Below are 17,500 nucleotides of genomic sequence, written 5' to 3'. Positions count from 1 at the left end.
CAAAGCGCTGGCAAGTAAAGATGTTGGAGGATGCAGGCATCGATCCCGCTACCTCTCGCATGCGAAGCGAGCGCTCTACCATGTGAGCTAATCCCCCTTGCCTGCTGCTTCCACCTGTCTACTCTGATCAGCAATTTTAGCACATTCCCAGCATTCAAGAGTTTCCAAAGTTGAGGGCTTTTTTTTTTTTTTTTTTTTTTAAGTATAGATGTCACAAAAGTGAGATGCACTGGCCTTTTCACAGCCAAAAATTGACTATGCGGAAGGCTTAAGAGTGGCTCTGTGGCGCAATGGATAGCGCATTGGACTTCTAGAGTGAAAGTGATTCAAAGGTTGTGGGTTCGAGTCCCACCAGAGTCGTACTTTCGAGCGCACTGTGGTAGCTTGTTGTGTGCTCTTAGGCAAAAAACCTGCCTAGGACTTCATTTGTTATCGTAGCCCTGCCTTGAAGCTTTTTAAGGCGACTGATTTAGCATTCAGTTTTGATCTGCAGTGCAAAGGGAAGAGCCCTTTTCTAAATGGCATATTAGAAAAAACTTTCTGACGGTGAGAGTGATCAATGAGTGGTACAGGTTACCACGGGTGGTGATGAGTTCTCCTTCCATGGAAGTGTTCAAACAAAGGCTGGACAAAGATCTGTCTGGAATGATTTAGGTAATCCTGCACTGAGCAGGTGCTTGGACCCGATGACCCTTCCAACTCTACCATTCTATGATCTTCTGTATTTAGGCATGTATGTCTGCATTGACAGAGAAGAGGACATTTTTTAAGAAACAAAGCGATTTCTCAAATTGGGCTGTCCAGGAAGATGTTGATGTGGTAGGGACTGCAAAAACCAAGCTTCCTAGCAGAGGATGGTTTCGATCCATCGACCTGTGGGTTATGGGCCCAGCACGCTTCCGCTGCGCCACTCTGCTGCATTGGGATAGCTTACAAGGTGCTGGTGAGGCAAAGCTGAGGAAGCCTCTGACTGTTACTAAGCCGCTAACAGGGAGCCACTCTCCGTGGGCAGTTGGGTACTCTTTTGAGTCACGCTGTTGTGTTCTAGTTTATCTCTTCTTTTCCTTTTTTTGATATTATTGTTTAGGTAGTCACCTGAGAGAATATAGTTGACCTGACTGAGGATTTGGCCAGCGGCACAATGTGTGGTTGTCTCTGTGGCGCAATCGGTTAGCGCGTTCGGCTGTTAACCGAAAGGTTGGTGGTTCAAGCCCACCCAGGGACGGGCTTGCCTTTTGTTTGCGCCGTATGTTACACGTAAAGACGTGGCTGTCAGTGTGTCTGAGCCGTTTAAAAGCTTCAAAATGGTAATGCTAGCCAAAAAGGTCCTTCGAGCCAGAATTGAACCAGCGACCTAAGGATTGCTAATTTGCTTCTACAGTCCTCCGCTCTACCAGCTGAGCTATCGAAGGCCAGTTCTTTGAGCGCCAAAGATAAAAAGGCCATCATGCTAGAGTTTCAAAGCGCTGGCAAGTAAAGATGTTGGAGGATGCAGGCATCGATCCCGCTACCTCTCGCATGCGAAGCGAGCGCTCTACCATGTGAGCTAATCCCCCTTGCCTGCTGCTTCCACCTGTCTACTCTGATCAGCAATTTTAGCACATTCCCAGCATTCAAGAGTTTCCAAAGTTGAGGGCTTTTTTTTTTTTTTTTTTTTTTAAGTATAGATGTCACAAAAGTGAGATGCACTGGCCTTTTCACAGCCAAAAATTGACTATGCGGAAGGCTTAAGAGTGGCTCTGTGGCGCAATGGATAGCGCATTGGACTTCTAGAGTGAAAGTGATTCAAAGGTTGTGGGTTCGAGTCCCACCAGAGTCGTACTTTCTAGCGCACTGTGGTAGCTTGTTGTGTGCTCTTAGGCAAAAAACCTGCCTAGGACTTCATTTGTTATCGTAGCCCTGCCTTGAAGCTTTTTAAGGCGACTGATTTAGCATTCAGTTTTGATCTGCAGTGCATAGGGAAGAGCCCTTTTCTAAATGGCATATTAGAAAAAACTTTCTGACGGTGAGAGTGATCAATGAGTGGTACAGGTTACCACGGGTGGTGATGAGTTCTCCTTCCATGGAAGTGTTCAAACAAAGGCTGGACAAAGATCTGTCTGGAATGATTTAGGTAATCCTGCACTGAGCAGGTGCTTGGACCCGATGACCCTTCCAACTCTACCATTCTATGATCTTCTGTATTTAGGCATGTATGTCTGCATTGACAGAGAAGAGGACATTTTTTAAGAAACAAAGCGATTTCTCAAATTGGGCTGTCCAGGAAGATGTTGATGTGGTAGGGACTGCAAAAACCAAGCTTCCTAGCAGAGGATGGTTTCGATCCATCGACCTCTGGGTTATGGGCCCAGCACGCTTCCGCTGCGCCACTCTGCTGCATTGGGATAGCTTACAAGGTGCTGGTGAGGCAAAGCTGAGGAAGCCTCTGACTGTTACTAAGCCGCTAACAGGGAGCCACTCTCCGTGGGCAGTTGGGTACTCTTTTGAGTCACGCTGTTGTGTTCTAGTTTATCTCTTCTTTTCCTTTTTTTGATATTATTGTTTAGGTAGTCACCTGAGAGAATATAGTTGACCTGACTGAGGATTTGGCCAGCGGCACAATGTGTGGTTGTCTCTGTGGCGCAATCGGTTAGCACGTTCGGCTGTTAACCGAAAGGTTGGTGGTTCAAGCCCACCCAGGGACGGGCTTGCCTTTTGTTTGCGCCGTATGTTACACGTAAAGACGTGGCTGTCAGTGTGTCTGAGCCGTTTAAAAGCTTCAAAATGGTAATGCTAGCCAAAAAGGTCCTTCGAGCCGGAATTGAACCAGCGACCTAAGGATTACTAATTTGCTTCTACAGTCCTCCGCTCTACCAGCTGAGCTATCGAAGGCCAGTTTTTTGAGCGCCAAAGATAAAAAGGCCATCATGCTAGAGTTTCAAAGCGCTGGCAAGTAAAGATGTTGGAGGATGCAGGCATCGATCCCGCTACCTCTCGCATGCGAAGCGAGCGCTCTACCATGTGAGCTAATCCCCCTTGCCTGCTGCTTCCACCTGTCTACTCTGATCAGCAATTTTAGCACATTCCCAGCATTCAAGAGTTTCCAAAGTTGAGGGCTTTTTTTTTTTTTTTTAAGTATAGATGTCACAAAAGTGAGATGCACTGGCCTTTTCACAGCCAAAAATTGACTATGCGGAAGGCTTAAGAGTGGCTCTGTGGCGCAATGGATAGCGCATTGGACTTCTAGAGTGAAAGTGATTCAAAGGTTGTGGGTTCGAGTCCCACCAGAGTCGTACTTTCTAGCGCACTGTGGTAGCTTGTTGTGTGCTCTTAGGCAAAAAACCTGCCTAGGACTTCATTTGTTATCGTAGCCCTGCCTTGAAGCTTTTTAAGGCGACTGATTTAGCATTCAGTTTTGATCTGCAGTGCAAAGGGAAGAGCCCTTTTCTAAATGGCATATTAGAAAAAACTTTCTGACGGTGAGAGTGATCAATGAGTGGTACAGGTTACCACGGGTGGTGATGAGTTCTCCTTCCATGGAAGTGTTCAAACAAAGGCTGGACAAAGATCTGTCTGGAATGATTTAGGTAATCCTGCACTGAGCAGGTGCTTGGACCCGATGACCCTTCCAACTCTACCATTCTATGATCTTCTGTATTTAGGCATGTATGTCTGCATTGACAGAGAAGAGGACATTTTTTAAGAAACAAAGCGATTTCTCAAATTGGGCTGTCCAGGAAGATGTTGATGTGGTAGGGACTGCAAAAACCAAGCTTCCTAGCAGAGGATGGTTTCGATCCATCGACCTCTGGGTTATGGGCCCAGCACGCTTCCGCTGCGCCACTCTGCTGCATTGGGATAGCTTACAAGGTGCTGGTGAGGCAAAGCTGAGGAAGCCTCTGACTGTTACTAAGCCGCTAACAGGGAGCCACTCTCCGTGGGCAGTTGGGTACTCTTTTGAGTCACGCTGTTGTGTTCTAGTTTATCTCTTCTTTTCCTTTTTTTGATATTATTGTTTAGGTAGTCACCTGAGAGAATATAGTTGACCTGACTGAGGATTTGGCCAGCGGCACAATGTGTGGTTGTCTCTGTGGCGCAATCGGTTAGCGTGTTCGGCTGTTAACCGAAAGGTTGGTGGTTCAAGCCCACCCAGGGACGGGCTTGCCTTTTGTTTGCGCCGTATGTTACACGTAAAGACGTGGCTGTCAGTGTGTCTGAGCCGTTTAAAAGCTTCAAAATGGTAATGCTAGCCAAAAAGGTCCTTCGAGCCGGAATTGAACCAGCGACCTAAGGATTGCTAATTTGCTTCTACAGTCCTCCGCTCTACCAGCTGAGCTATCGAAGGCCAGTTCTTTGAGCGCCAAAGATAAAAAGGCCATCATGCTAGAGTTTCAAAGCGCTGGCAAGTAAAGATGTTGGAGGATGCAGGCATCGATCCCGCTACCTCTCGCATGCGAAGCGAGCGCTCTACCATGTGAGCTAATCCCCCTTGCCTGCTGCTTCCACCTGTCTACTCTGATCAGCAATTTTAGCACATTCCCAGCATTCAAGAGTTTCCAAAGTTGAGGGCTTTTTTTTTTTTTTTTTTTTTTAAGTATAGATGTCACAAAAGTGAGATGCACTGGCCTTTTCACAGCCAAAAATTGACTATGCGGAAGGCTTAAGAGTGGCTCTGTGGCGCAATGGATAGCGCATTGGACTTCTAGAGTGAAAGTGATTCAAAGGTTGTGGGTTTGAGTCCCACCAGAGTCGTACTTTCTAGCGCACTGTGGTAGCTTGTTGTGTGCTCTTAGGCAAAAAACCTGCCTAGGACTTCATTTGTTATCGTAGCCCTGCCTTGAAGCTTTTTAAGGCGACTGATTTAGCATTCAGTTTTGATCTGCAGTGCAAAGGGAAGAGCCCTTTTCTAAATGGCATATTAGAAAAAACTTTCTGACGGTGAGAGTGATCAATGAGTGGTACAGGTTACCACGGGTGGTGATGAGTTCTCCTTCCATGGAAGTGTTCAAACAAAGGCTGGACAAAGATCTGTCTGGAATGATTTAGGTAATCCTGCACTGAGCAGGTGCTTGGACCCGATGACCCTTCCAACTCTACCATTCTATGATCTTCTGTATTTAGGCATGTATGTCTGCATTGACAGAGAAGAGGACATTTTTTAAGAAACAAAGCGATTTCTCAAATTGGGCTGTCCAGGAAGATGTTGATGTGGTAGGGACTGCAAAAACCAAGCTTCCTAGCAGAGGATGGTTTCGATCCATCGACCTCTGGGTTATGGGCCCAGCACGCTTCCGCTGCGCCACTCTGCTGCATTGGGATAGCTTACAAGGTGCTGGTGAGGCAAAGCTGAGGAAGCCTCTGACTGTTACTAAGCCGCTAACAGGGAGCCACTCTCCGTGGGCAGTTGGGTACTCTTTTGAGTCACGCTGTTGTGTTCTAGTTTATCTCTTCTTTTCCTTTTTTTGATATTATTGTTTAGGTAGTCACCTGAGAGAATATAGTTGACCTGACTGAGGATTTGGCCAGCGGCACAATGTGTGGTTGTCTCTGTGGCGCAATCGGTTAGCGCGTTCGGCTGTTAACCGAAAGGTTGGTGGTTCAAGCCCACCCAGGGACGGGCTTGCCTTTTGTTTGCGCCGTATGTTACACGTAAAGACGTGGCTGTCAGTGTGTCTGAGCCGTTTAAAAGCTTCAAAATGGTAATGCTAGCCAAAAAGGTCCTTCGAGCCGGAATTGAACCAGCGACCTAAGGATTGCTAATTTGCTTCTACAGTCCTCCGCTCTACCAGCTGAGCTATCGAAGGCCAGTTCTTTGAGCGCCAAAGATAAAAAGGCCATCATGCTAGAGTTTCAAAGCGCTGGCAAGTAAAGATGTTGGAGGATGCAGGCATCGATCCCGCTACCTCTCGCATGCGAAGCGAGCGCTCTACCATGTGAGCTAATCCCCCTTGCCTGCTGCTTCCACCTGTCTACTCTGATCAGCAATTTTAGCACATTCCCAGCATTCAAGAGTTTCCAAAGTTGAGGGCTTTTTTTTTTTTTTTTTTTTTTAAGTATAGATGTCACAAAAGTGAGATGCACTGGCCTTTTCACAGCCAAAAATTGACTATGCGGAAGGCTTAAGAGTGGCTCTGTGGCGCAATGGATAGCGCATTGGACTTCTAGAGTGAAAGTGATTCAAAGGTTGTGGGTTCGAGTCCCACCAGAGTCGTACTTTCTAGCGCACTGTGGTAGCTTGTTGTGTGCTCTTAGGCAAAAAACCTGCCTAGGACTTCATTTGTTATCGTAGCCCTGCCTTGAAGCTTTTTAAGGCGACTGATTTAGCATTCAGTTTTGATCTGCAGTGCAAAGGGAAGAGCCCTTTTCTAAATGGCATATTAGAAAAAACTTTCTGACGGTGAGAGTGATCAATGAGTGGTACAGGTTACCACGGGTGGTGATGAGTTCTCCTTCCATGGAAGTGTTCAAACAAAGGCTGGACAAAGATCTGTCTGGAATGATTTAGGTAATCCTGCACTGAGCAGGTGCTTGGACCCGATGACCCTTCCAACTCTACCATTCTATGATCTTCTGTATTTAGGCATGTATGTCTGCATTGACAGAGAAGAGGACATTTTTTAAGAAACAAAGCGATTTCTCAAATTGGGCTGTCCAGGAAGATGTTGATGTGGTAGGGACTGCAAAAACCAAGCTTCCTAGCAGAGGATGGTTTCGATCCATCGACCTCTGGGTTATGGGCCCAGCACGCTTCCGCTGCGCCACTCTGCTGCATTGGGATAGCTTACAAGGTGCTGGTGAGGCAAAGCTGAGGAAGCCTCTGACTGTTACTAAGCCGCTAACAGGGAGCCACTCTCCGTGGGCAGTTGGGTACTCTTTTGAGTCACGCTGTTGTGTTCTAGTTTATCTCTTCTTTTCCTTTTTTTGATATTATTGTTTAGGTAGTCACCTGAGAGAATATAGTTGACCTGACTGAGGATTTGGCCAGCGGCACAATGTGTGGTTGTCTCTGTGGCGCAATCGGTTAGCGCGTTCGGCTGTTAACCGAAAGGTTGGTGGTTCAAGCCCACCCAGGGACGGGCTTGCCTTTTGTTTGCGCCGTATGTTACACGTAAAGACGTGGCTGTCAGTGTGTCTGAGCCGTTTAAAAGCTTCAAAATGGTAATGCTAGCCAAAAAGGTCCTTCGAGCCGGAATTGAACCAGCGACCTAAGGATTGCTAATTTGCTTCTACAGTCCTCCGCTCTACCAGCTGAGCTATCGAAGGCCAGTTCTTTGAGCGCCAAAGATAAAAAGGCCATCATGCTAGAGTTTCAAAGCGCTGGCAAGTAAAGATGTTGGAGGATGCAGGCATCGATCCCGCTACCTCTCGCATGCGAAGCGAGCGCTCTACCATGTGAGCTAATCCCCCTTGCCTGCTGCTTCCACCTGTCTACTCTGATCAGCAATTTTAGCACATTCCCAGCATTCAAGAGTTTCCAAAGTTGAGGGCTTTTTTTTTTTTTTTTTTTTTTAAGTATAGATGTCACAAAAGTGAGATGCACTGGCCTTTTCACAGCCAAAAATTGACTATGCGGAAGGCTTAAGAGTGGCTCTGTGGCGCAATGGATAGCGCATTGGACTTCTAGAGTGAAAGTGATTCAAAGGTTGTGGGTTCGAGTCCCACCAGAGTCGTACTTTCTAGCGCACTGTGGTAGCTTGTTGTGTGCTCTTAGGCAAAAAACCTGCCTAGGACTTCATTTGTTATCGTAGCCCTGCCTTGAAGCTTTTTAAGGCGACTGATTTAGCATTCAGTTTTGATCTGCAGTGCAAAGGGAAGAGCCCTTTTCTAAATGGCATATTAGAAAAAACTTTCTGACGGTGAGAGTGATCAATGAGTGGTACAGGTTACCACGGGTGGTGATGAGTTCTCCTTCCATGGAAGTGTTCAAACAAAGGCTGGACAAAGATCTGTCTGGAATGATTTAGGTAATCCTGCACTGAGCAGGTGCTTGGACCCGATGACCCTTCCAACTCTACCATTCTATGATCTTCTGTATTTAGGCATGTATGTCTGCATTGACAGAGAAGAGGACATTTTTTAAGAAACAAAGCGATTTCTCAAATTGGGCTGTCCAGGAAGATGTTGATGTGGTAGGGACTGCAAAAACCAAGCTTCCTAGCAGAGGATGGTTTCGATCCATCGACCTCTGGGTTATGGGCCCAGCACGCTTCCGCTGCGCCACTCTGCTGCATTGGGATAGCTTACAAGGTGCTGGTGAGGCAAAGCTGAGGAAGCCTCTGACTGTTACTAAGCCGCTAACAGGGAGCCACTCTCCGTGGGCAGTTGGGTACTCTTTTGAGTCACGCTGTTGTGTTCTAGTTTATCTCTTCTTTTCCTTTTTTTGATATTATTGTTTAGGTAGTCACCTGAGAGAATATAGTTGACCTGACTGAGGATTTGGCCAGCGGCACAATGTGTGGTTGTCTCTGTGGCGCAATCGGTTAGCGCGTTCGGCTGTTAACCGAAAGGTTGGTGGTTCAAGCCCACCCAGGGACGGGCTTGCCTTTTGTTTGCGCCGTATGTTACACGTAAAGACGTGGCTGTCAGTGTGTCTGAGCCGTTTAAAAGCTTCAAAATGGTAATGCTAGCCAAAAAGGTCCTTCGAGCCGGAATTGAACCAGCGACCTAAGGATTGCTAATTTGCTTCTACAGTCCTCCGCTCTACCAGCTGAGCTATCGAAGGCCAGTTCTTTGAGCGCCAAAGATAAAAAGGCCATCATGCTAGAGTTTCAAAGCGCTGGCAAGTAAAGATGTTGGAGGATGCAGGCATCGATCCCGCTACCTCTCGCATGCGAAGCGAGCGCTCTACCATGTGAGCTAATCCCCCTTGCCTGCTGCTTCCACCTGTCTACTCTGATCAGCAATTTTAGCACATTCCCAGCATTCAAGAGTTTCCAAAGTTGAGGGCTTTTTTTTTTTTTTTTTTTTTTAAGTATAGATGTCACAAAAGTGAGATGCACTGGCCTTTTCACAGCCAAAAATTGACTATGCGGAAGGCTTAAGAGTGGCTCTGTGGCGCAATGGATAGCGCATTGGACTTCTAGAGTGAAAGTGATTCAAAGGTTGTGGGTTCGAGTCCCACCAGAGTCGTACTTTCTAGCGCACTGTGGTAGCTTGTTGTGTGCTCTTAGGCAAAAAACCTGCCTAGGACTTCATTTGTTATCGTAGCCCTGCCTTGAAGCTTTTTAAGGCGACTGATTTAGCATTCAGTTTTGATCTGCAGTGCAAAGGGAAGAGCCCTTTTCTAAATGGCATATTAGAAAAAACTTTCTGACGGTGAGAGTGATCAATGAGTGGTACAGGTTACCACGGGTGGTGATGAGTTCTCCTTCCATGGAAGTGTTCAAACAAAGGCTGGACAAAGATCTGTCTGGAATGATTTAGGTAATCCTGCACTGAGCAGGTGCTTGGACCCGATGACCCTTCCAACTCTACCATTCTATGATCTTCTGTATTTAGGCATGTATGTCTGCATTGACAGAGAAGAGGACATTTTTTAAGAAACAAAGCGATTTCTCAAATTGGGCTGTCCAGGAAGATGTTGATGTGGTAGGGACTGCAAAAACCAAGCTTCCTAGCAGAGGATGGTTTCGATCCATCGACCTCTGGGTTATGGGCCCAGCACGCTTCCGCTGCGCCACTCTGCTGCATTGGGATAGCTTACAAGGTGCTGGTGAGGCAAAGCTGAGGAAGCCTCTGACTGTTACTAAGCCGCTAACAGGGAGCCACTCTCCGTGGGCAGTTGGGTACTCTTTTGAGTCACGCTGTTGTGTTCTAGTTTATCTCTTCTTTTCCTTTTTTTGATATTATTGTTTAGGTAGTCACCTGAGAGAATATAGTTGACCTGACTGAGGATTTGGCCAGCGGCACAATGTGTGGTTGTCTCTGTGGCGCAATCGGTTAGCGCGTTCGGCTGTTAACCGAAAGGTTGGTGGTTCAAGCCCACCCAGGGACGGGCTTGCCTTTTGTTTGCGCCGTATGTTACACGTAAAGACGTGGCTGTCAGTGTGTCTGAGCCGTTTAAAAGCTTCAAAATGGTAATGCTAGCCAAAAAGGTCCTTCGAGCCGGAATTGAACCAGCGACCTAAGGATTGCTAATTTGCTTCTACAGTCCTCCGCTCTACCAGCTGAGCTATCGAAGGCCAGTTCTTTGAGCGCCAAAGATAAAAAGGCCATCATGCTAGAGTTTCAAAGCGCTGGCAAGTAAAGATGTTGGAGGATGCAGGCATCGATCCCGCTACCTCTCGCATGCGAAGCGAGCGCTCTACCATGTGAGCTAATCCCCCTTGCCTGCTGCTTCCACCTGTCTACTCTGATCAGCAATTTTAGCACATTCCCAGCATTCAAGAGTTTCCAAAGTTGAGGGCTTTTTTTTTTTTTTTTTTTTTTAAGTATAGATGTCACAAAAGTGAGATGCACTGGCCTTTTCACAGCCAAAAATTGACTATGCGGAAGGCTTAAGAGTGGCTCTGTGGCGCAATGGATAGCGCATTGGACTTCTAGAGTGAAAGTGATTCAAAGGTTGTGGGTTCGAGTCCCACCAGAGTCGTACTTTCTAGCGCACTGTGGTAGCTTGTTGTGTGCTCTTAGGCAAAAAACCTGCCTAGGACTTCATTTGTTATCGTAGCCCTGCCTTGAAGCTTTTTAAGGCGACTGATTTAGCATTCAGTTTTGATCTGCAGTGCAAAGGGAAGAGCCCTTTTCTAAATGGCATATTAGAAAAAACTTTCTGACGGTGAGAGTGATCAATGAGTGGTACAGGTTACCACGGGTGGTGATGAGTTCTCCTTCCATGGAAGTGTTCAAACAAAGGCTGGACAAAGATCTGTCTGGAATGATTTAGGTAATCCTGCACTGAGCAGGTGCTTGGACCCGATGACCCTTCCAACTCTACCATTCTATGATCTTCTGTATTTAGGCATGTATGTCTGCATTGACAGAGAAGAGGACATTTTTTAAGAAACAAAGCGATTTCTCAAATTGGGCTGTCCAGGAAGATGTTGATGTGGTAGGGACTGCAAAAACCAAGCTTCCTAGCAGAGGATGGTTTCGATCCATCGACCTCTGGGTTATGGGCCCAGCACGCTTCCGCTGCGCCACTCTGCTGCATTGGGATAGCTTACAAGGTGCTGGTGAGGCAAAGCTGAGGAAGCCTCTGACTGTTACTAAGCCGCTAACAGGGAGCCACTCTCCGTGGGCAGTTGGGTACTCTTTTGAGTCACGCTGTTGTGTTCTAGTTTATCTCTTCTTTTCCTTTTTTTGATATTATTGTTTAGGTAGTCACCTGAGAGAATATAGTTGACCTGACTGAGGATTTGGCCAGCGGCACAATGTGTGGTTGTCTCTGTGGCGCAATCGGTTAGCGCGTTCGGCTGTTAACCGAAAGGTTGGTGGTTCAAGCCCACCCAGGGACGGGCTTGCCTTTTGTTTGCGCCGTATGTTACACGTAAAGACGTGGCTGTCAGTGTGTCTGAGCCGTTTAAAAGCTTCAAAATGGTAATGCTAGCCAAAAAGGTCCTTCGAGCCGGAATTGAACCAGCGACCTAAGGATTGCTAATTTGCTTCTACAGTCCTCCGCTCTACCAGCTGAGCTATCGAAGGCCAGTTCTTTGAGCGCCAAAGATAAAAAGGCCATCATGCTAGAGTTTCAAAGCGCTGGCAAGTAAAGATGTTGGAGGATGCAGGCATCGATCCCGCTACCTCTCGCATGCGAAGCGAGCGCTCTACCATGTGAGCTAATCCCCCTTGCCTGCTGCTTCCACCTGTCTACTCTGATCAGCAATTTTAGCACATTCCCAGCATTCAAGAGTTTCCAAAGTTGAGGGCTTTTTTTTTTTTTTTTTTTTTTAAGTATAGATGTCACAAAAGTGAGATGCACTGGCCTTTTCACAGCCAAAAATTGACTATGCGGAAGGCTTAAGAGTGGCTCTGTGGCGCAATGGATAGCGCATTGGACTTCTAGAGTGAAAGTGATTCAAAGGTTGTGGGTTCGAGTCCCACCAGAGTCGTACTTTCTAGCGCACTGTGGTAGCTTGTTGTGTGCTCTTAGGCAAAAAACCTGCCTAGGACTTCATTTGTTATCGTAGCCCTGCCTTGAAGCTTTTTAAGGCGACTGATTTAGCATTCAGTTTTGATCTGCAGTGCAAAGGGAAGAGCCCTTTTCTAAATGGCATATTAGAAAAAACTTTCTGACGGTGAGAGTGATCAATGAGTGGTACAGGTTACCACGGGTGGTGATGAGTTCTCCTTCCATGGAAGTGTTCAAACAAAGGCTGGACAAAGATCTGTCTGGAATGATTTAGGTAATCCTGCACTGAGCAGGTGCTTGGACCCGATGACCCTTCCAACTCTACCATTCTATGATCTTCTGTATTTAGGCATGTATGTCTGCATTGACAGAGAAGAGGACATTTTTTAAGAAACAAAGCGATTTCTCAAATTGGGCTGTCCAGGAAGATGTTGATGTGGTAGGGACTGCAAAAACCAAGCTTCCTAGCAGAGGATGGTTTCGATCCATCGACCTCTGGGTTATGGGCCCAGCACGCTTCCGCTGCGCCACTCTGCTGCATTGGGATAGCTTACAAGGTGCTGGTGAGGCAAAGCTGAGGAAGCCTCTGACTGTTACTAAGCCGCTAACAGGGAGCCACTCTCCGTGGGCAGTTGGGTACTCTTTTGAGTCACGCTGTTGTGTTCTAGTTTATCTCTTCTTTTCCTTTTTTTGATATTATTGTTTAGGTAGTCACCTGAGAGAATATAGTTGACCTGACTGAGGATTTGGCCAGCGGCACAATGTGTGGTTGTCTCTGTGGCGCAATCGGTTAGCGCGTTCGGCTGTTAACCGAAAGGTTGGTGGTTCAAGCCCACCCAGGGACGGGCTTGCCTTTTGTTTGCGCCGTATGTTACACGTAAAGACGTGGCTGTCAGTGTGTCTGAGCCGTTTAAAAGCTTCAAAATGGTAATGCTAGCCAAAAAGGTCCTTCGAGCCGGAATTGAACCAGCGACCTAAGGATTGCTAATTTGCTTCTACAGTCCTCCGCTCTACCAGCTGAGCTATCGAAGGCCAGTTCTTTGAGCGCCAAAGATAAAAAGGCCATCATGCTAGAGTTTCAAAGCGCTGGCAAGTAAAGATGTTGGAGGATGCAGGCATCGATCCCGCTACCTCTCGCATGCGAAGCGAGCGCTCTACCATGTGAGCTAATCCCCCTTGCCTGCTGCTTCCACCTGTCTACTCTGATCAGCAATTTTAGCACATTCCCAGCATTCAAGAGTTTCCAAAGTTGAGGGCTTTTTTTTTTTTTTTAAGTATAGATGTCACAAAAGTGAGATGCACTGGCCTTTTCACAGCCAAAAATTGACTATGCGGAAGGTTTAAGAGTGGCTCTGTGGCGCAATGGATAGCGCATTGGACTTCTAGAGTGAAAGTGATTCAAAGGTTGTGGGTTTGAGTCCCACCAGAGTCGTACTTTCTAGCGCACTGTGGTAGCTTGTTGTGTGCTCTTAGGCAAAAAACCTGCCTAGGACTTCATTTGTTATCGTAGCCCTGCCTTGAAGCTTTTTAAGGCGACTGATTTAGCATTCAGTTTTGATCTGCAGTGCAAAGGGAAGAGCCCTTTTCTAAATGGCATATTAGAAAAAACTTTCTGACGGTGAGAGTGATCAATGAGTGGTACAGGTTACCACGGGTGGTGATGAGTTCTCCTTCCATGGAAGTGTTCAAACAAAGCCTGGACAAAGATCTGTCTGGAATGATTTAGGTAATCCTGCACTGAGCAGGTGCTTGGACCCGATGACCCTTCCAACTCTACCATTCTATGATCTTCTGTATTTAGGCATGTATGTCTGCATTGACAGAGAAGAGGACATTTTTTAAGAAACAAAGCGATTTCTCAAATTGGGCTGTCCAGGAAGATGTTGATGTGGTAGGGACTGCAAAAACCAAGCTTCCTAGCAGAGGATGGTTTCGATCCATCGACCTCTGGGTTATGGGCCCAGCACACTTCCGCTGCGCCACTCTGCTGCATTGGGATAGCTTACAAGGTGCTGGTGAGGCAAAGCTGAGGAAGCCTCTGACTGTTACTAAGCCGCTAACAGGGAGCCACTCTCCGTGGGCAGTTGGGTACTCTTTTGAGTCACGCTGTTGTGTTCTAGTTTATCTCTTCTTTTCCTTTTTTTGATATTATTGTTTAGGTAGTCACCTGAGAGAATATAGTTGACCTGACTGAGGATTTGGCCAGCGGCACAATGTGTGGTTGTCTCTGTGGCGCAATCGGTTAGCGCGTTCGGCTGTTAACCGAAAGGTTGGTGGTTCAAGCCCACCCAGGGACGGGCTTGCCTTTTGTTTGCGCCGTATGTTACACGTAAAGACGTGGCTGTCAGTGTGTCTGAGCCGTTTAAAAGCTTCAAAAAGGTCCTTCGAGCCGGAATTGAACCAGCGACCTAAGGATTGCTAATTTGCTTCTACAGTCCTCCGCTCTACCAGCTGAGCTATCGAAGGCCAGTTCTTTGAGCGCCAAAGATAAAAAGGCCATCATGCTAGAGTTTCAAAGCGCTGGCAAGTAAAGATGTTGGAGGATGCAGGCATCGATCCCGCTACCTCTCGCATGCGAAGCGAGCGCTCTACCATGTGAGCTAATCCCCCTTGCCTGCTGCTTCCACCTGTCTACTCTGATCAGCAATTTTAGCACATTCCCAGCATTCAAGAGTTTCCAAAGTTGAGGGCTTTTTTTTTTTTTTTTAAGTATAGATGTCACAAAAGTGAGATGCACTGGCCTTTTCACAGCCAAAAATTGACTATGCGGAAGGTTTAAGAGTGGCTCTGTGGCGCAATGGATAGCGCATTGGGCTTCTAGAGTGAAAGTGATTCAAAGGTTGTGGGTTCGAGTCCCACCAGAGTCGTACTTTCTAGCGCACTGTGGTAGCTTGTTGTGTGCTCTTAGGCAAAAAACCTGCCTAGGACTTCATTTGTTATCGTAGCCCTGCCTTGAAGCTTTTTAAGGCGACTGATTTAGCATTCAGTTTTGATCTGCAGTGCAAAGGGAAGAGCCCTTTTCTAAATGGCATATTAGAAAAAACTTTCTGACGGTGAGAGTGATCAATGAGTGGTACAGGTTACCACGGGTGGTGATGAGTTCTCCTTCCATGGAAGTGTTCAAACAAAGCCTGGACAAAGATCTGTCTGGAATGATTTAGGTAATCCTGCACTGAGCAGGTGCTTGGACCCGATGACCCTTCCAACTCTACCATTCTATGATCTTCTGTATTTAGGCATGTATGTCTGCATTGACAGAGAAGAGGACATTTTTTAAGAAACAAAGCGATTTCTCAAATTGGGCTGTCCAGGAAGATGTTGATGTGGTAGGGACTGCAAAAAACAAGCTTCCTAGCAGAGGATGGTTTCGATCCATCGACCTCTGGGTTATGGGCCCAGCACGCTTCCGCTGCGCCACTCTGCTGCATTGGGATAGCTTACAAGGTGCTGGTGAGGCAAAGCTGAGGAAGCCTCTGACTGTTACTAAGCCGCTAACAGGGAGCCACTCTCCGTGGGCAGTTGGGTACTCTTTTGAGTCACGCTGTTGTGTTCTAGTTTATCTCTTCTTTTCCTTTTTTTGATATTATTGTTTAGGTAGTCACCTGAGAGAATATAGTTGACCTGACTGAGGATTTGGCCAGCGGCACAATGTGTGGTTGTCTCTGTGGCGCAATCGGTTAGCGCGTTCGGCTGTTAACCGAAAGGTTGGTGGTTCAAGCCCACCCAGGGACGGGCTTGCCTTTTGTTTGCGCCGTATGTTACACGTAAAGACGTGGCTGTCAGTGTGTCTGAGCCGTTTAAAAGCTTCAAAATGGTAATGCTAGCCAAAAAGGTCCTTCGAGCCGGAATTGAACCAGCGACCTAAGGATTGCTAATTTGCTTCTACAGTCCTCCGCTCTACCAGCTGAGCTATCGAAGGCCAGTTCTTTGAGCGCCAAAGATAAAAAGGCCATCATGCTAGAGTTTCAAAGCGCTGGCAAGTAAAGATGTTGGAGGATGCAGGCATCGATCCCGCTACCTCTCGCATGCGAAGCGAGCGCTCTACCATGTGAGCTAATCCCCCTTGCCTGCTGCTTCCACCTGTCTACTCTGATCAGCAATTTTAGCACATTCCCAGCATTCAAGAGTTTCCAAAGTTGAGGGCTTTTTTTTTTTTTTTTTTTTTTAAGTATAGATGTCACAAAAGTGAGATGCACTGGCCTTTTCACAGCCAAAAATTGACTATGCGGAAGGCTTAAGAGTGGCTCTGTGGCGCAATGGATAGCGCATTGGACTTCTAGAGTGAAAGTGATTCAAAGGTTGTGGGTTTGAGTCCCACCAGAGTCGTACTTTCTAGCGCACTGTGGTAGCTTGTTGTGTGCTCTTAGGCAAAAAACCTGCCTAGGACTTCATTTGTTATCGTAGCCCTGCCTTGAAGCTTTTTAAGGCGACTGATTTAGCATTCAGTTTTGATCTGCAGTGCAAAGGGAAGAGCCCTTTTCTAAATGGCATATTAGAAAAAACTTTCTGACGGTGAGAGTGATCAATGAGTGGTACAGGTTACCACGGGTGGTGATGAGTTCTCCTTCCATGGAAGTGTTCAAACAAAGGCTGGACAAAGATCTGTCTGGAATGATTTAGGTAATCCTGCACTGAGCAGGTGCTTGGACCCGATGACCCTTCCAACTCTACCATTCTATGATCTTCTGTATTTAGGCATGTATGTCTGCATTGACAGAGAAGAGGACATTTTTTAAGAAACAAAGCGATTTCTCAAATTGGGCTGTCCAGGAAGATGTTGATGTGGTAGGGACTGCAAAAACCAAGCTTCCTAGCAGAGGATGGTTTCGATCCATCGACCTCTGGGTTATGGGCCCAGCACGCTTCCGCTGCGCCACTCTGCTGCATTGGGATAGCTTACAAGGTGCTGGTGAGGCAAAGCTGAGGAAGCCTCTGACTGTTACTAAGCCGCTAACAGGGAGCCACTCTCCGTGGGCAGTTGGGTACTCTTTTGAGTCACGCTGTTGTGTTCTAGTTTATCTCTTCTTTTCCTTTTTTTGATATTATTGTTTAGGTAGTCACCTGAGAGAATATAGTTGACCTGACTGAGGATTTGGCCAGCGGCACAATGTGTGGTTGTCTCTGTGGCGCAATCGGTTAGCGCGTTCGGCTGTTAACCGAAAGGTTGGTGGTTCAAGCCCACCCAGGGACGGGCTTGCCTTTTGTTTGCGCCGTATGTTACACGTAAAGACGTGGCTGTCAGTGTGTCTGAGCCGTTTAAAAGCTTCAAAATGGTAATGCTAGCCAAAAAGGTCCTTCGAGCCGGAATTGAACCAGCGACCTAAGGATTGCTAATTTGCTTCTACAGTCCTCCGCTCTACCAGCTGAGCTATCGAAGGCCAGTTCTTTGAGCGCCAAAGATAAAAAGGCCATCATGCTAGAGTTTCAAAGCGCTGGCAAGTAAAGATGTTGGAG

The 17,500-nt window shown here is 46.9% G+C and overlaps 18 non-coding genes across 18 annotated transcripts; all 18 read left to right on the top strand.

Annotated features, from left to right (window-relative positions):
* The first annotated feature begins 276 nt into the window (after positions 1 to 276).
* On the top strand, positions 277 to 360 carry TRNAR-UCU (transfer RNA arginine (anticodon UCU)). Its single transcript is given in 2 exon segments — positions 277 to 313; positions 325 to 360. It is a non-coding gene; the product is annotated as a tRNA-Arg (tRNA).
* A 791-nt stretch (positions 361 to 1,151) lies between these two features.
* On the top strand, positions 1,152 to 1,225 carry TRNAN-GUU (transfer RNA asparagine (anticodon GUU)). The gene has a single exon. It is a non-coding gene; the product is annotated as a tRNA-Asn (tRNA).
* A 510-nt stretch (positions 1,226 to 1,735) lies between these two features.
* On the top strand, positions 1,736 to 1,819 carry TRNAR-UCU (transfer RNA arginine (anticodon UCU)). The gene is given in 2 exon segments: positions 1,736 to 1,772; positions 1,784 to 1,819. It is a non-coding gene; the product is annotated as a tRNA-Arg (tRNA).
* Positions 1,820 to 3,188: 1,369 nt separating this feature from the next.
* TRNAR-UCU (transfer RNA arginine (anticodon UCU)) lies at positions 3,189 to 3,272 on the top strand. Its single transcript is given in 2 exon segments — positions 3,189 to 3,225; positions 3,237 to 3,272. It is a non-coding gene; the product is annotated as a tRNA-Arg (tRNA).
* A 2,250-nt stretch (positions 3,273 to 5,522) lies between these two features.
* Positions 5,523 to 5,596, top strand: TRNAN-GUU (transfer RNA asparagine (anticodon GUU)). The gene has a single exon. It is a non-coding gene; the product is annotated as a tRNA-Asn (tRNA).
* Positions 5,597 to 6,106: 510 nt separating this feature from the next.
* TRNAR-UCU (transfer RNA arginine (anticodon UCU)) lies at positions 6,107 to 6,190 on the top strand. The gene is given in 2 exon segments: positions 6,107 to 6,143; positions 6,155 to 6,190. It is a non-coding gene; the product is annotated as a tRNA-Arg (tRNA).
* Positions 6,191 to 6,981: 791 nt separating this feature from the next.
* Positions 6,982 to 7,055, top strand: TRNAN-GUU (transfer RNA asparagine (anticodon GUU)). Its single transcript has one exon. It is a non-coding gene; the product is annotated as a tRNA-Asn (tRNA).
* A 510-nt stretch (positions 7,056 to 7,565) lies between these two features.
* TRNAR-UCU (transfer RNA arginine (anticodon UCU)) lies at positions 7,566 to 7,649 on the top strand. Its single transcript is given in 2 exon segments — positions 7,566 to 7,602; positions 7,614 to 7,649. It is a non-coding gene; the product is annotated as a tRNA-Arg (tRNA).
* Positions 7,650 to 8,440: 791 nt separating this feature from the next.
* On the top strand, positions 8,441 to 8,514 carry TRNAN-GUU (transfer RNA asparagine (anticodon GUU)). The gene has a single exon. It is a non-coding gene; the product is annotated as a tRNA-Asn (tRNA).
* A 510-nt stretch (positions 8,515 to 9,024) lies between these two features.
* Positions 9,025 to 9,108, top strand: TRNAR-UCU (transfer RNA arginine (anticodon UCU)). The gene is given in 2 exon segments: positions 9,025 to 9,061; positions 9,073 to 9,108. It is a non-coding gene; the product is annotated as a tRNA-Arg (tRNA).
* A 791-nt stretch (positions 9,109 to 9,899) lies between these two features.
* On the top strand, positions 9,900 to 9,973 carry TRNAN-GUU (transfer RNA asparagine (anticodon GUU)). The gene has a single exon. It is a non-coding gene; the product is annotated as a tRNA-Asn (tRNA).
* Positions 9,974 to 10,483: 510 nt separating this feature from the next.
* On the top strand, positions 10,484 to 10,567 carry TRNAR-UCU (transfer RNA arginine (anticodon UCU)). Its single transcript is given in 2 exon segments — positions 10,484 to 10,520; positions 10,532 to 10,567. It is a non-coding gene; the product is annotated as a tRNA-Arg (tRNA).
* Positions 10,568 to 11,358: 791 nt separating this feature from the next.
* Positions 11,359 to 11,432, top strand: TRNAN-GUU (transfer RNA asparagine (anticodon GUU)). The gene has a single exon. It is a non-coding gene; the product is annotated as a tRNA-Asn (tRNA).
* Positions 11,433 to 11,942: 510 nt separating this feature from the next.
* On the top strand, positions 11,943 to 12,026 carry TRNAR-UCU (transfer RNA arginine (anticodon UCU)). Its single transcript is given in 2 exon segments — positions 11,943 to 11,979; positions 11,991 to 12,026. It is a non-coding gene; the product is annotated as a tRNA-Arg (tRNA).
* Positions 12,027 to 12,817: 791 nt separating this feature from the next.
* TRNAN-GUU (transfer RNA asparagine (anticodon GUU)) lies at positions 12,818 to 12,891 on the top strand. The gene has a single exon. It is a non-coding gene; the product is annotated as a tRNA-Asn (tRNA).
* Positions 12,892 to 14,269: 1,378 nt separating this feature from the next.
* TRNAN-GUU (transfer RNA asparagine (anticodon GUU)) lies at positions 14,270 to 14,343 on the top strand. Its single transcript has one exon. It is a non-coding gene; the product is annotated as a tRNA-Asn (tRNA).
* A 1,361-nt stretch (positions 14,344 to 15,704) lies between these two features.
* TRNAN-GUU (transfer RNA asparagine (anticodon GUU)) lies at positions 15,705 to 15,778 on the top strand. The gene has a single exon. It is a non-coding gene; the product is annotated as a tRNA-Asn (tRNA).
* A 1,385-nt stretch (positions 15,779 to 17,163) lies between these two features.
* TRNAN-GUU (transfer RNA asparagine (anticodon GUU)) lies at positions 17,164 to 17,237 on the top strand. The gene has a single exon. It is a non-coding gene; the product is annotated as a tRNA-Asn (tRNA).
* The last annotated feature ends 263 nt before the right edge of the window (positions 17,238 to 17,500 follow it).

The sequence above is a fragment of the Eleutherodactylus coqui genome, chromosome 1 (genome assembly GCF_035609145.1).
Source record: "Eleutherodactylus coqui strain aEleCoq1 chromosome 1, aEleCoq1.hap1, whole genome shotgun sequence".
NCBI classification, from domain to species: domain Eukaryota; kingdom Metazoa; phylum Chordata; class Amphibia; order Anura; family Eleutherodactylidae; genus Eleutherodactylus; species Eleutherodactylus coqui.
Note: the sequence above shows the minus strand (reverse complement) of the source record. Positions and strands in the feature narration are given on the sequence as shown.